This window comes from Tauraco erythrolophus, chromosome 9 (genome assembly GCF_009769465.1).
Source record: "Tauraco erythrolophus isolate bTauEry1 chromosome 9, bTauEry1.pri, whole genome shotgun sequence".
In the NCBI taxonomy this organism is placed as follows: domain Eukaryota; kingdom Metazoa; phylum Chordata; class Aves; order Musophagiformes; family Musophagidae; genus Tauraco; species Tauraco erythrolophus.
In genome coordinates this window covers 29,914,668-29,928,173 of record NC_141473.1, presented here as the reverse complement: position 1 = coordinate 29,928,173, position 13,506 = coordinate 29,914,668, and the positions used below count along the sequence as shown (strand labels likewise).

The following is a 13,506-nucleotide window of genomic DNA, read 5'->3' as shown; positions in this document are numbered from 1 at the left end:
ATCTCATCTTGAACATTTACAATAAAATTGCACCGGAAATACCAGCGAAAGGTATTCTATCATCATCCTCCACTTCAAGAAAAATAACAGAAATTATAGACTTGTAAAACTCATAATAGAAAAGCAAGAATTGCATTTTTAGCAGTGGGAAATAAAATGCATCTATTCATCACTCCTTTTACATTTTTAAAGAAACTATTTAATGGCCATGTATTTTCTCCAGCTTTCTTCTTACTTGCTCATAGCATCTTTGACTTTGAATAAGAGCTAAGTTCAGCAACCCATAGGCAATTATTTCCAGCAATTTCGTAACAATTTTTTAAAGTGTTATAGGATGTTCCTGAAGCACAGTATTCACAAAACACTTTTCCTGCAAGTTTCCTCTAATTTATAAATGGAATCAACAGAACTTTGATTAATTCGTATTTACTGCAGTGTTTTGTTTATCAAAGAAACAACTCCAAGCTCCTCATCTCATTATTCTCAGACAGGGCTTGTAGCTTCAATTATGTAATGTCAGGGAGAAGGAGATGGAGGTATAAAATAACCAACACTTACTCATTCCATGAGTATATGAATTGAAGACATAATGATGCATATGGTAAATTACGAACAGAACAACTGGTAGTGCATTCCCTGCATTAGCGTGGTTGTTGCTGTAAAAACAATTCAGTTTTCACCCTGGCAATCACACTTCAAAACTGGTTGCGATCAAAGATTATACTGAAGATAGCAGTGATATCTAGTCTTCCCACTCTCTCACAGATATCAACTCATAATATAACACAGGAAAAACATTTAACCTTTTTAATATTTTCATTTTTATAGGAATAAAATAATGACCGTCAAAAACTTTATCATATTGTTCAAAACAGCAGGACAAGTATGGGTTCCAGGTTCAATTTTTAGGAATATTAAAACAGCACATTGTGACATTTCCTATTTTAAATATTTTACCTTTTTGACATGCTGGTATCTTACAAATGAGTGTTGAAGGTTTCTTGGAAAGCCCACAGGTGCTCCAGGGGCTATGAGAGAAAGAGACAACTGCATTCTACACAGCCATTGATGTATTAATGGTCAAAACAGCAAACATGTTATGCTCCTACAGTTCTCAATGAACTGAAGTCACAGCAACTCTTCTAAGGAAACCATGTTGATTTTTTTCTTTGACAATTTTTGCAATTATTATTGTATTTGTTATTATTAGCATGCCAGGCAACAAAAGCCGTAGCACCAGGGTAGCTCTAGGAAGGCCAATATGGTAGCCCAAACTGCACATCCTGTTTATCCACAAGTCATTTCACCGCATCGAAGAGAACCTTTCCAAATGCCATGACACAGGTCTGATGTGTATGACAACGGGTCTGACTCAAATCATGGCTTACGCATGGAACACAGGGCCTAATTATTTCTGTGCTAATCCTACCAAAAATGAGATTATGCAGCCTTGTACAGACGCAAACGCACAAAGTCAAATCATTCTTCACAGAAATTTTACAACGTGGTAAAACAACTGAATGTAGACGGACCGGATCAGCTAAGCAAAATGGCTTCAAGAATAACAATATTTATTTAGATTGATAAGAGTAGGCTTGAACGGTACATGGTCCAATTACTGCCCACTCAATTTATGCAGCTATAACTCTTACGCAAATTTTACTTGGCACATGCAAAATCCAAAATTCAGTGTTCTTACTGGTAACAAACATTTTACCAGATGGTCACTTAATCAAATGTATTTGCTTGCTAATACAGAAACTTTGCAATTACTAGCACATTTTTATAACATAGACATATTTATAAATCTAAAAGCTGTTTCAGCTCTTTTTATAAAAGTCAAATATTCTACAATAAATAGTGCAATAGAATTCCCAGTTTCAAAGAGAGTAGATCTAATACATGTTGCTTTAGAACTTTTCCCTCTACACTTAAGGATTTGCAAGTTAAGTCCATTAGAAAAAAAGATTTTCAATCTATTCTCTTCGGAACGCAACTACGAACAGAACCGTTATCTGCAGGCTTAATTTTGCCACACAGAGCTTCAAAGTACACAAAGAGATCTACAAAATTTTTTACACTGGAGAACAGTACATAAGAGGCTATACCTTCAAACAAGAACTCGCCAGCAACAAGGCCTTCTTCTTACTGGTGGTTTACACCACAGTCAACATCCATGCTAAAAATCTCAAGTGTAGGAGCAGAAATTAATTTTTAAGAGAATGCTCCAGTTCAGACAGACAGTCTGATCCAGCCAAAACTGAACTCATCCATCACACTAGGTTTGTCCAGCGCAGCTCACGCTGAGACACTGGAAAGCTGACAAACGTAAGGCTCACCACAAAACTTACCAGGCTGCCAAGACTCATACTTTGATGCATATTATCAGTGCATAATGTTTTGTTTTATTTTGTTTTTTAAACGTAAGACTCTGTGCATTACTTAAATGGAACAAAGCTCTAGACTCCATTAAAAAAAGCATGACTTCATAGGATGGATGTATTATCAATGTATTTGTCCCATCGAAATAAAATTTGTCCTTTTGTTTTTGTCATCTAGTCCATCTTTATTTACTGAGAAAAAAAATTGGGGTTTAAAAACCGCTGAAAAGATTATTTCCATGCTAGACCCGCTAAGGCTAATTATAGAGACAAGGACAAGTAGCATCACTTGGGTTCTTTGTGTCAGCTTGAGAAGGCATAGCTCAGAACAAACAGGAACAAACCAACCACCCAACAACAAAAATAAACAAAAGCATTAATGTTCTTTCTAACAGCATCAGCAGGTTTCAAGTCATAGTTTGAAAGAATGAAACCTACATTAAACAGAATTTGTACGCTTGCCTGCCACAACAGAGTCTCAAGTCAACATCCAACACACTCTTTACAGTGATCTAGGAAAGAAATCTAATTTTCCATTTTAGTCTGCATCAATACCATCTTCCTGTGGTAAGCCTAGTTCCCTTATTCCCATACCATATGGCAAATCGAATTCACAACTGAAAGTCAAGCAATCACAATTGACTGACCATAGGCCGACTTTAAAATAGGAAATTCCCGTTTTCCTATACAGCCCTCTGCATTATCTCTGTTAAAATATTTATTAGTTTTAGCTAATATTAATTATTAATTTAGCTCCAAATGCGTTCCTTTTCCAGCAACAGTATAGCTTCAGTTTAAAGTGTATTCTGTAAATGTTTTATTGATCAAATACTAGTTCTCTTTAGGAACATCCTCAGTGATACGACAGAAATAAAACTTCAGAAAATCCTTTAAGATGCAGCATTAAGTCTGAAGTGAGAATACAGAATTTACACGTGCATCGAGCCAAGGAAATTGTTCTCCTCAACATCTGAGTTTAAAGTCAAATTATAATATTCAAGACAGACTCTTTGATTGCCCTTAGTTTACCTTTAAAATTGTATGTAAAAAAGGATAACATGCATGTTTTACTATTCTGTTTTGTGTCATCATTCTCTCTCTTTCATACAAGCGTAGAAGCAGTATAAACTCCAGGAACTTAACAGGCAGCAAATGTTTCTTTCATCTTTATGTTTCTCTGTCTGCTCTCTCCTCATGTTCTTTGTATGTCAATATACATTTGTACTCATTTTTTTTCTTAACGAATCAGATAAACAGAATACACTGGTAAATGCACAAACAATTTTTTTCGTGGGTGTCAACAATTACTGCTATCATTAAATGAAATATTTTACCACATTAAAGAACAGGTATTTTAATTTCTCAGGAAGACATTTCAGGAACATTCCCCTCAGCAATTTTTTCTTGATACTCAGTCTACATTTTTCCACTACTGTTAGTAATTAGTATTAGTATTTTTTATTAGTATTCTTATATTATTGTATTATTATTATAATATTATTTTGATATATTATATTCTTACTTATTCTTCTACTTATATTCTTATTCTTATATTCTTCTACTACTGATAGAATGTTATGGTTCCCTAACTCCAAGACATCACTATTACTATTATTCTTTATACCAAGGTAGAATTTAAGATATTTCTCGTATGGATCAAAGACATTTTGGTAAGAGTTTTACAAAAACATAACTTGAAAGATTATCACTTACAATACGACCATGTGCAATAAATATACAGGTTTAGCCATTCATTCTAAGTGAAATCCCTCTATTACCCTGTAACTGTCATTTCTCTCTAAATGCCTTTCTATTTACCAATATAATACGATGATCAGATATAACATAGCAGTTTGAAAGGCCTCCAGATTCCTAAAAGCATATGAAAGGATCATACGCATGTAGACTTGTCATCTTCTTCAGGGCAGACAGAAGTTGGAGTGTGCAATTTTGCACTGTAAAGTCATGCTTATAATGTGTGCACCCACATGACTGCCATGGAGTTAAGTGTAATTTTTCCACTGATTGTATTTTTTAAAGCAGCCTCTCCATTTGTTATGTTATGCCAGTATTTCAAACTCACTATTTTTAATAATGATGCAGAATTATAGTCAAACATCTCTGACTATCAGTTTTATTCCAATTACATGCCTGTGATTATACAAAGCAATCATCCTAGTTTCCTCAGAACTGTTTCAAAACCCTTTCTTATCTTTACAACATACTGAATGTCAAATGCTGTATTTACCAAATGCTAATATGGAAATTAGAGAGAGAACCTTCTGGAGTTGAAAGAGAATACCAATATTAAAGTCTAATAGTTCTATGCAGGGTAGTAAATCATTAGGCCTTAAGATCTAATGGCCTTAGGAACACAAAACAGCTTATTTATGCATTAAAGATGCAATGTATTTATGTTTTTTCAGTTTATGAGTTTTTCGATGACTTCCTGTCCTGCACTTTATCTCCCTTATAGTTGTTAAAGAAAGGACATGTTTTTCCCATTTTGGTAAATACGATACAATAATAACAGCAAGAAAAAAAACCTGCATGTTTTGGTTGTATTGAAAATCTGAACTTGACGAATCGGTTAAAAAGTATTTCTTATCAAAAATCCCATATTTTTTGAAACAGTCTAAAAAGCTGACATGATATTACGCTGAGCTAGCCTTTCTTCATATAAAAATTTCAAATGTCGCAAAATGCAATGCAAAATGATGGTCTAGTTTCTTGTCTTTTTCTGTGACCTTTTTTTAGATCTGAAACCTACAACTTTTTTCAGTATTCTTTCTAAAAGTTGGCTTTTATTATGTAGTGCTTTGATGGCAGAGGCAGGACCACAGGCTTACAAAGTATCACACTGTTTATTTCAGTGATGAGTTATTAACGCCCTTACAGTAACTATATATGCACATCTGAAGGCAATAATTGTACAACCACAGAATTCAACATGGTGATGCTCCAAATGACATCTGTTACTCACATATAACAGACGAAAAATTTACCTGAATTCTAGTCAGCAATATTTACTGATTTTTTTTTTTTTTAAATCAGTGCTGCTTTTCTAGATCATGGTTAGTCATTTTAAAAACAAACAGTATTTTTACACATAACAGAATTATCCATCACCTTTAAACAGTGTTAAAAATGGTGCTATTCAATAAAATTTTATAGGTTTATCTAAGGACTTGTGTGAGATGAAGCTCTATTTTACTTCTTGGGCTTAAAGCACTGTCCTAGTTTAGCATATTTTATTTCATCAATGTATCATCACTGGAAAAGAAAGCATTAAGTACAAAAATACATTGCTTATCAAAAGTCAAAATGGAATGACAATTAATGGAAGAGCTAATACCTTCCCCAAATGCACTGAAACCAGCCACAATTGCCCTAGCAGATTCAGGGAGGTTGTATTAAAAAAAAATAATTTATGATCATGATCTGATCACATCACCAGAAATTTTCTGTGGACTCCATCTTATGTATGGTCTGCAGAAGAAATGGAAAATTGCAATAACAGTTCTATAATGATTTTCTTTTAGCCCACCATTTCAGCTGCACAAAACTTTATAACTTAGAATTTCCGCTTTCTATATGTAATTTCAGTAAACTGGATGCAAAGAACAGATGGATTTAGTGTCTGATATCTGATTAGAAGTAGAGATAAAAAATTACAAAAAAAAAACAAACTGAAGAAAGTAGGAAAAAGCAATTCCATCCCATGTTTGTTTTTAAAAAATGACAACCACTCCGGTCCTTTAAGAAGTCTGCAGATCTTAATATGAAAGATTATATAACACTATCGAGGAAGAAAGTTTTGGAGAAAAATGGCTAATTAGTCAATACTGTGACTTCTGACCAAATGAGCAAATTTTCTGAGTAAATTTTCAATGTATTATTTGGTGTGTTCCTGATACAACCAACTTTAATGATACTATTACAGCCTCTGAAGTCGCATACCTTTACAGATAACTAAAGGTGACACAGATTCAGCAGTGAATGGAGAGATGATCATTGTTGTTAAAGGACATTGCATTGTAGCCATGGAGGTAAATAAGAGCTCCTGGTAGCTGGTGAAAGAAATATAAATTCACTGTGGCAAGTGAAAAAGCCTCTCATGTGAGAGCTGTAGAGCTGCATCTGCTCCACTATAGAACCGATTAAAAAAATCAAGCCAGTCACCAAGATGGAAGCAGGCGAATCAGTGTGCCTATCAGTGTGCAAGTGCCCCATTCCTGCCTGAAACATTTTCAAATCAAGTGAACTCCACATAGCAACAACTTGAAACTTGCAAGTGAAAGCCTGCCATTTGCATTATTTTAACTTTGCCACAAAACAGGTCACATAATGGTTAAATCTTGTAATGATTCTTTAGGCAGCGAAAGCTTGTATCTCCTTACATAAAATAGGGCTGAGCTTCTAGCATATAAATCATTTTTGATGCAAAATACAGCTATAGAATCTTTTTTTTTTAACTACAAGTCTGTCTCTGAAAAGTCCTATTACTTATTTCACTGTTGGTAATAGAGTAGAAAGTCCACTATTAGTGATTTTCAAAATTCTGTTAACAAGACAGGAGTATATTTCATGCAAATAATTTTCAGTTCTGAAAATATTTTTACTTCATTAAGGATATTTTCCCATTTAGTTTCCCTGATAGTAAAAGCCACCAATAAGAGATGGAAGCAATTAAGGAAGAAGCAATTCTTCTATTGCTCATCAGACAACGAATTGGAGCCAGTCAAGCTTCCATTGAAGCATCAGACTGCTGACATAAAAACCAGCACTGCTAACTATGGGTTCTTGTCAATCACGTGGCAACTTTTTCTGAAAAAGTGTTCAAGGCCTCACTTTCGTAAGCCACAAAAATGCTACAGTAGTACACAACATCAGGCTTTAAATGATATGCATATTCTTTTGGACTGAAATACGTACGTGAACAGTCCATGATGAAAGAATCAAATTTCATGGCTAATAGGTTCACTGATTACTATGAATTGTCAGTATTTAATTAAAATGTTTTTACTCAGCCAAGAAGGTCATTATTTTCTAACGGGAGTTGGAACATTTCGTTGCACTCTCTCAGTTGTCATCGCATCTTTGGCACACCAATTATTTTTCTCAAATCGACTGCATTTGCACTGGAATTCTGTTGTGCATATAAAAATAATGAGAAAGGGTCCGAAAATGCTAGCTTGACCCAGTTCCGCTATTTAAATGCAATAGGCTTAATTGGGGGGGGGGGGGGGGGAAGAGGGAGGGCAGGGGGCAAGTGTCTTTACTGTTTTTTTTAAAGTTACACAGAGTTACACTTGAAGAAGAGCAAGAGTATTTATTTTTTTTATCAGTTTGTGTAAGCACAGCTAATGGTCTACCTACGCAAGCTGGAACAATACCCAAAACGATAGTTACACATGCATATCAGATAGCTGAACATCTCATCTGGGACTTCTGAAGTTGCCTCAGAAACCCAGCTGCCTGGTTACACAAATTTATGGTAATTGAGTGTTCAAACACCCAGGTACAGATGAATTATTAGAGGAACTGTGAGGGCAAAAAACTTGGCTTTAAAGGACTGTAAAGGAACTACCTTGCTGCCAGGGCCAACATTAACTGCGTATCTTGGGAAGCTGCAGAGTCAGCAGCTCATTCAGAGCCGCTGTCTTTCCCTCTTGCTCCTCACCCAAGCAAAGCGCTGCTTGGCAGGCCCAGCTCTCCCTACCCAAGGCAGGATGGCACCTTGGCCCAGGCACAGCACTGCCACGAGCCCAGGAAAGAGGTGAAAGGCAGAAGCATGGCAAGATTCCCGAGACCATTCAGGGGACACTGGACACATAGAGTAACTCACATCAAAGGAGGATCTATAAAAAGCCAGTGTTTGCACTTGCTGCTTGTGACCCTGATGCAGGATGTTAGCAGCGTTCAAACATGCTGGATCTGAATCCATAAAATTGCTCTCAATGTCCAGTACTTTAACAAATGATTCCTTGAATCACAGCACATATATGCGACAAATCATAACATGAGACTCTCCTCAAAGCCTCCACATCACCACTCTGCTGTAGTTCTCATATATTCAGCAAGGATAATATATAGTAAAGAAAGTGGAAATTTTAAGAAACCATAATCGACAGTTCCTTAAAACACTCACCTTTCCCAAACAGGCCTACCACCTACGGTGCCTGGCAAATAGGCATCATCTATGAAAAAGAACCTGTTGTCAGATTCTTCCAATAAGTTTCAAACAAATGCATAGCTAATAGAAAACACTGGCATCTACACAAATCATATAGAAAACTATTCACAATAGCAATTTTGTTATTAAACATTTATATCTCCTCAGAATATCTACGCTTACTTGGTTTATCAGATGGCAGAACTAAACACTAAGAAATTGAAGATGAGGTAAAAAATCTTTAACTACAAAAAATCCCAGAGACAGCAAGTTAGTAGGATTTGCCTTTAAAAAAAATATAGCACTTTTTTTGTCTAACAGCAACAACTGAGAAATTTTAAATGCTATGTACTATTAGAATCATTAAGAAGTGTCAGATACTAGGCCAGGTTGTGCAATATTAACCCTGATACTGCTTTCCAGAAAGTACCCACTATAAAACTGTCCAGACTTTTAGATTGTCTGTCTAGCTAACACAGAGTGGAAAACAAAGACGCTTTCTCCTCTGGTATGATTTAATACTAATAAATATGTGCACCAGCATGAGAAAGCTGTATTTCAAATACCATGCTGTAAAACAATAAAGTAGAAATTTCTGCTTCAGTAACACTGGCAAAAATCAGTTTTCTGGCTTTCATTACTGTTGTCAGAGGATTTACCTGTGTGCAAATCAGTACTGCTAATAAGATTTATGTCTAACCTGGTTTAAGGTCAAAACACGTTCACAGTGGCTGACAATACTGCAAAGTAACCATCACTCATTTCTAGATTCAAGCTCCTCACCTTCTCTCTTTCAATCTGAAATAAACCATCTGAATCAAACACGAACATCCTTGGCCACAACTCCTTTTCTAAAGGAGATTAAATCTGTAACTGGAATTGAGGATTTCATACTGTAAAATAGCAGGTGATCAATGCCTGAAGTCTGCATGACAGAAAGATGCAGCACTAAAAGAGCCCTGGGATTTGAAGAAAGATGTATAGAACGAAAAAGGCACAAAGCTGTCTAATCTAACCCTGTCGGTGGCTCTCCTATGTACATTGACTGATACAATCCCTAGTATGGAGTATCCAGCCCACCTTAGGATACAAAATTTGTACATACTTATCCTGGCTTTTAAATAGAATCAACTATTGCATTAAGATGGCTTAGTAAGTAGTATGAGTAAATTGATAGTTAATAAGAATTCAATCACTTTTTTTCCTGAATCAGATATTTAAAAGATATGGGAAAGTAAAGAACAGTTTAGGAAGCTACAATAACTCATCACAGAATCTTTGAGAATCACACTTTTCTAATATAAACTAGGCTACTCTATAGAAGATCAGAGATAACAGCAATTAGAATGTCCTTTCTAAACATTCCCAGACTGGCTGCAGATGGGGATTGTGTTTTGGATTCACATTACCACACTGGGAAAAAAAAAACCAAACACTTTTACATTGCTGTAGTAACTCCTGAACATTTGTCTGTTTGGTTTATTAAGTTAGAAGTTACTGTCTGTGATATAACCAAACAAATAGCTACTGAAGTTGGAACGGCTTGTTCAGTCAGCATTGTCACACAAACAAGAACATTTGCGCCGTGAATGAGTAAGTGGCTGGTACCGGCAAGAAGAGCGACTGCTGTCTGGGGGAGACTGAAGAACGACCGCGACATTAGGATGCGATCACTCATGCCAGCTCCCCCCACTCACCCACACCCTCTTCCAAGACTGCATTGCATCTGCTCTCTCAAATCAGCCAAACGTTATCAGTCAGAAGACGGGAAAGCATGACTGACAGACTGCCAACGGCTGGCTCCTTTCCCTTGCTGCAGCGGGAGCGATCCACAGCACCAGATCCCGAGCAGGGCAAGGTGGAGCTGGAGCAGCTTTACGGGCTTACACAGCAGCGGGGCAGAGCAGAGATCCTGCAACACGCTCCCCAACTCTCCAACCACCCACCGAGACGACCAGCCGCACCCAGCACACAGGGAAAGCTGTGGTGCTTGGCGGCAGCTACAGCCAGCACCGAGCTGCTGCGAGGACTGTCTTGTGGGACGCTGTGCCTGCGACTGCCAAACCTGTTGGAGGTTTTAGATAACTGGTGAGTGGGAAAGTCGGGTGTTTATTCTTAAGAGTACTTAAGTTTATTCTTAAGGTCTTCCTCTCCCGCTCCTGCCAGCGCTAAACCGACAAGCACACACACAAAAAACCCACCCAAACCATAATGGAAAACCATAAAACCTTTCCTAAAAGTGATCACCTTTCCTAAAGGTGGAAGCAGCGCAACGACAATAAGACATACCAGAGAAAAAGAGTGGAAGGAGAGAGCGAGGGGAAGGGAAATGGAGCCTGTAGAGCAGGAAGGCAAAAAGAAAATACCAATAGCCACATGTTCAATTAGAATGGAAAAGTTATGCTCCTGCCCCTAAAATTACAGCACACAAAAGAAATAAAGTATTAGCTTCTCCTGATTCTCATTATGTCCTGACAGACCAAAAAGAAATTAATTCCAAGGGTACAGAGTTATAAGGCTAGCCAAGTTACCCATCCCATCCCATCCAACATAAAGGCATCAACAGGCAGGACCAAAGCGTCTTTATTGAGGCAGCCAACGTCTCTCTGATTGTAAGCACTCAGATGCTTAACTGTTTAAACTTTGAATTTAAATATTCAAAATTTTAGACGTACACAACTTATTCAGATTGAAAGGTATCATGTCATGTCCTGACAGTGGGTTTAATGAAGATTTAATTATATCATCTATCATATTTTATCAGCCTTTAATCCCCTTGCCAAAACACCCTGTTCTTAGTATTGATAGGATTGGGTTGGCATTGCTTTAAATGAAACATTGGCCAGCTCAGTGCCTTACTAAATAGAGGGGCAGCAATGACACCACTGCACCTTCCTGACAGAAGTGAAGCAGTGTATCTGACAAGTATGCAGACACTAGGGTCTCTCTCCTCCTCTCTGAACACTTAAAAGAACTCAAACCAAGTCAACTGGGCTGCTAATCAAAGGGGAAACTGGAAAAAAACCCAACCCAATCCCATAATAATTAGAGGGAAAAATGCTGTTATAAATAAATGCATTAAGCTCCTCTTAGTAACTACGCTACCTATTGGCAGCAGGTAAGCCCTGTCATGTCAGATGTGACACAAATTTATGCTTTTACAGAGTATAAAATACAAAACTTCTCAAACTACTAAATAAAAACCAAATTAGATTCTCTCAATGTAACATATTTACTACTTTGATCTTTCATGCAGGCTATATTTTCAGTATGTAATCACTTGCATTAATTTAATTTATTAAAAACTATTGTCCTACTTTATCTGGATATTCTTGTGCAACACTGAATCTTATCTGAAGGTGTACTGATCAAAACACCCTCAACAATCATAGAGCTGCCTGTAAATTGGAATGCTAAACCTACTATTAACATGTCCAGGGCAACAGCCTCAATAATTACATTACTTAATTATTTATGATAGGTCAAAGTCGAAGTTAGCATAATTTAGTATTTCTCTGAAGAGCTCCCAGCTAGGATACTTTAGTTGACTTAGTGAGTAAATGAAACCAGATCAGATTGATGAGGTACTAACATTGGAGATGTTCGGGCTTTGCAAGAATAGTGGTGTTTTCTAATGCCATGCCTCAGAGCACTCTGCAGAAATAATGGGATCACATTTTCACTTCTTATTGTCTGCGCTGTCTTCATGCTGGGATAGCCACTGGTATGACCTAAGGACAGCGCTATAGATTACAAGTGCCTATTCCCTCCTCTGTAATTACATGAGCGTGTCTCTCCCAATAAACAACAGAAATGGAAATTGTTAGTATGAATAATGGGTTTGGATTCAATGCTGAGGAAACATGAGCAAGTAGAATTTAGCAAACACTGGCAAACCTGAAGATACAGCTTGTTTGGTCCCCGTTCCCCCCCCTCCCCTCCCCCCTTTTTTTTTTTAAGAGAATAAAATAAGCCTCACTTTAAGGTCACATTTGCATTTACCACATAAATACATCTCGCTTCCATCTGAGCAGCAGTCAAAATGTTAACAGCTGTAACTGTCAAAAGAATCAAGAAGCTTTAAATTGCAGTAACTTCCATGACCCTCCAATAAACAATTCAGCCTTTTATATAATACTGCTTTCTGTCCGTGAACAGTACCTAAGATTTAATTCCAGTTTGACAGACCTGGTTAGCTTCGTTTGTTTGACTCAGGACATCTTTCAAAAATATCACACAGCAGAACCTATTTTTCCAGGAGAACTATACAATACAGTGTGTTAGCTGTCAAGATAAGAAGAGATTACACAATTATACTTGTGTATACTATATTGACTGAACTCAATATGCTTTTAGTAGGGAAAGATGCAGGTGGAAACAAGAGCGGATTAGTACAGGATCATATAATAATTTAAGGTGGAAGAGATCTTTATAGGTCATCTGGTCCATCCTCTGCTAGCAGGGCTAATGCCAGGTTAGATAAGGATGTTCAGAGAGTTGTCCAGCTAAGTTTTGAGTAACTTCAAGGATGTAGATCCTACAAACTTGGGTACTTGTCCACAAACTGGTTCCGCTCATTTTTAAGACAGCAAAGACAATGAAATCTTCCATGAGATCCTGCTATCATACGAGTATTCTTATTAAAGACCACTATCCATAAGATTTAGAAGCTTGATGATTTATTTTTGTTTGAGGATTAACTTGTTTGCTTTAGTCTGTTTTCAATTCCTTTTTTTTTTTTTCCCTTGTTGGCAGCAATCAGAACATTACCTCACATACAGCATTTGCAAATGTTATTTCCCTGGACTAGATTCCAGCATTGCCTTGTAAGACTGAACAAAGAACTATCCTAATCTTCTTTTCCAAGAAGAAATAAATATATTTACTACAGAAAATGCAATTCAACATTTTTAAGTCTTGGGACTGTTTTCCTATAAGATCTTGTTTGTC

General features: G+C 36.8%; 1 protein-coding gene across 1 annotated transcript in view; it reads right to left on the bottom strand.

The window, feature by feature from the left end:
• NRG3 (neuregulin 3) overlaps nt 1-13,506 on the bottom strand; it is a 413,505-nt gene that overhangs the window by 330,996 nt on the left and 69,003 nt on the right.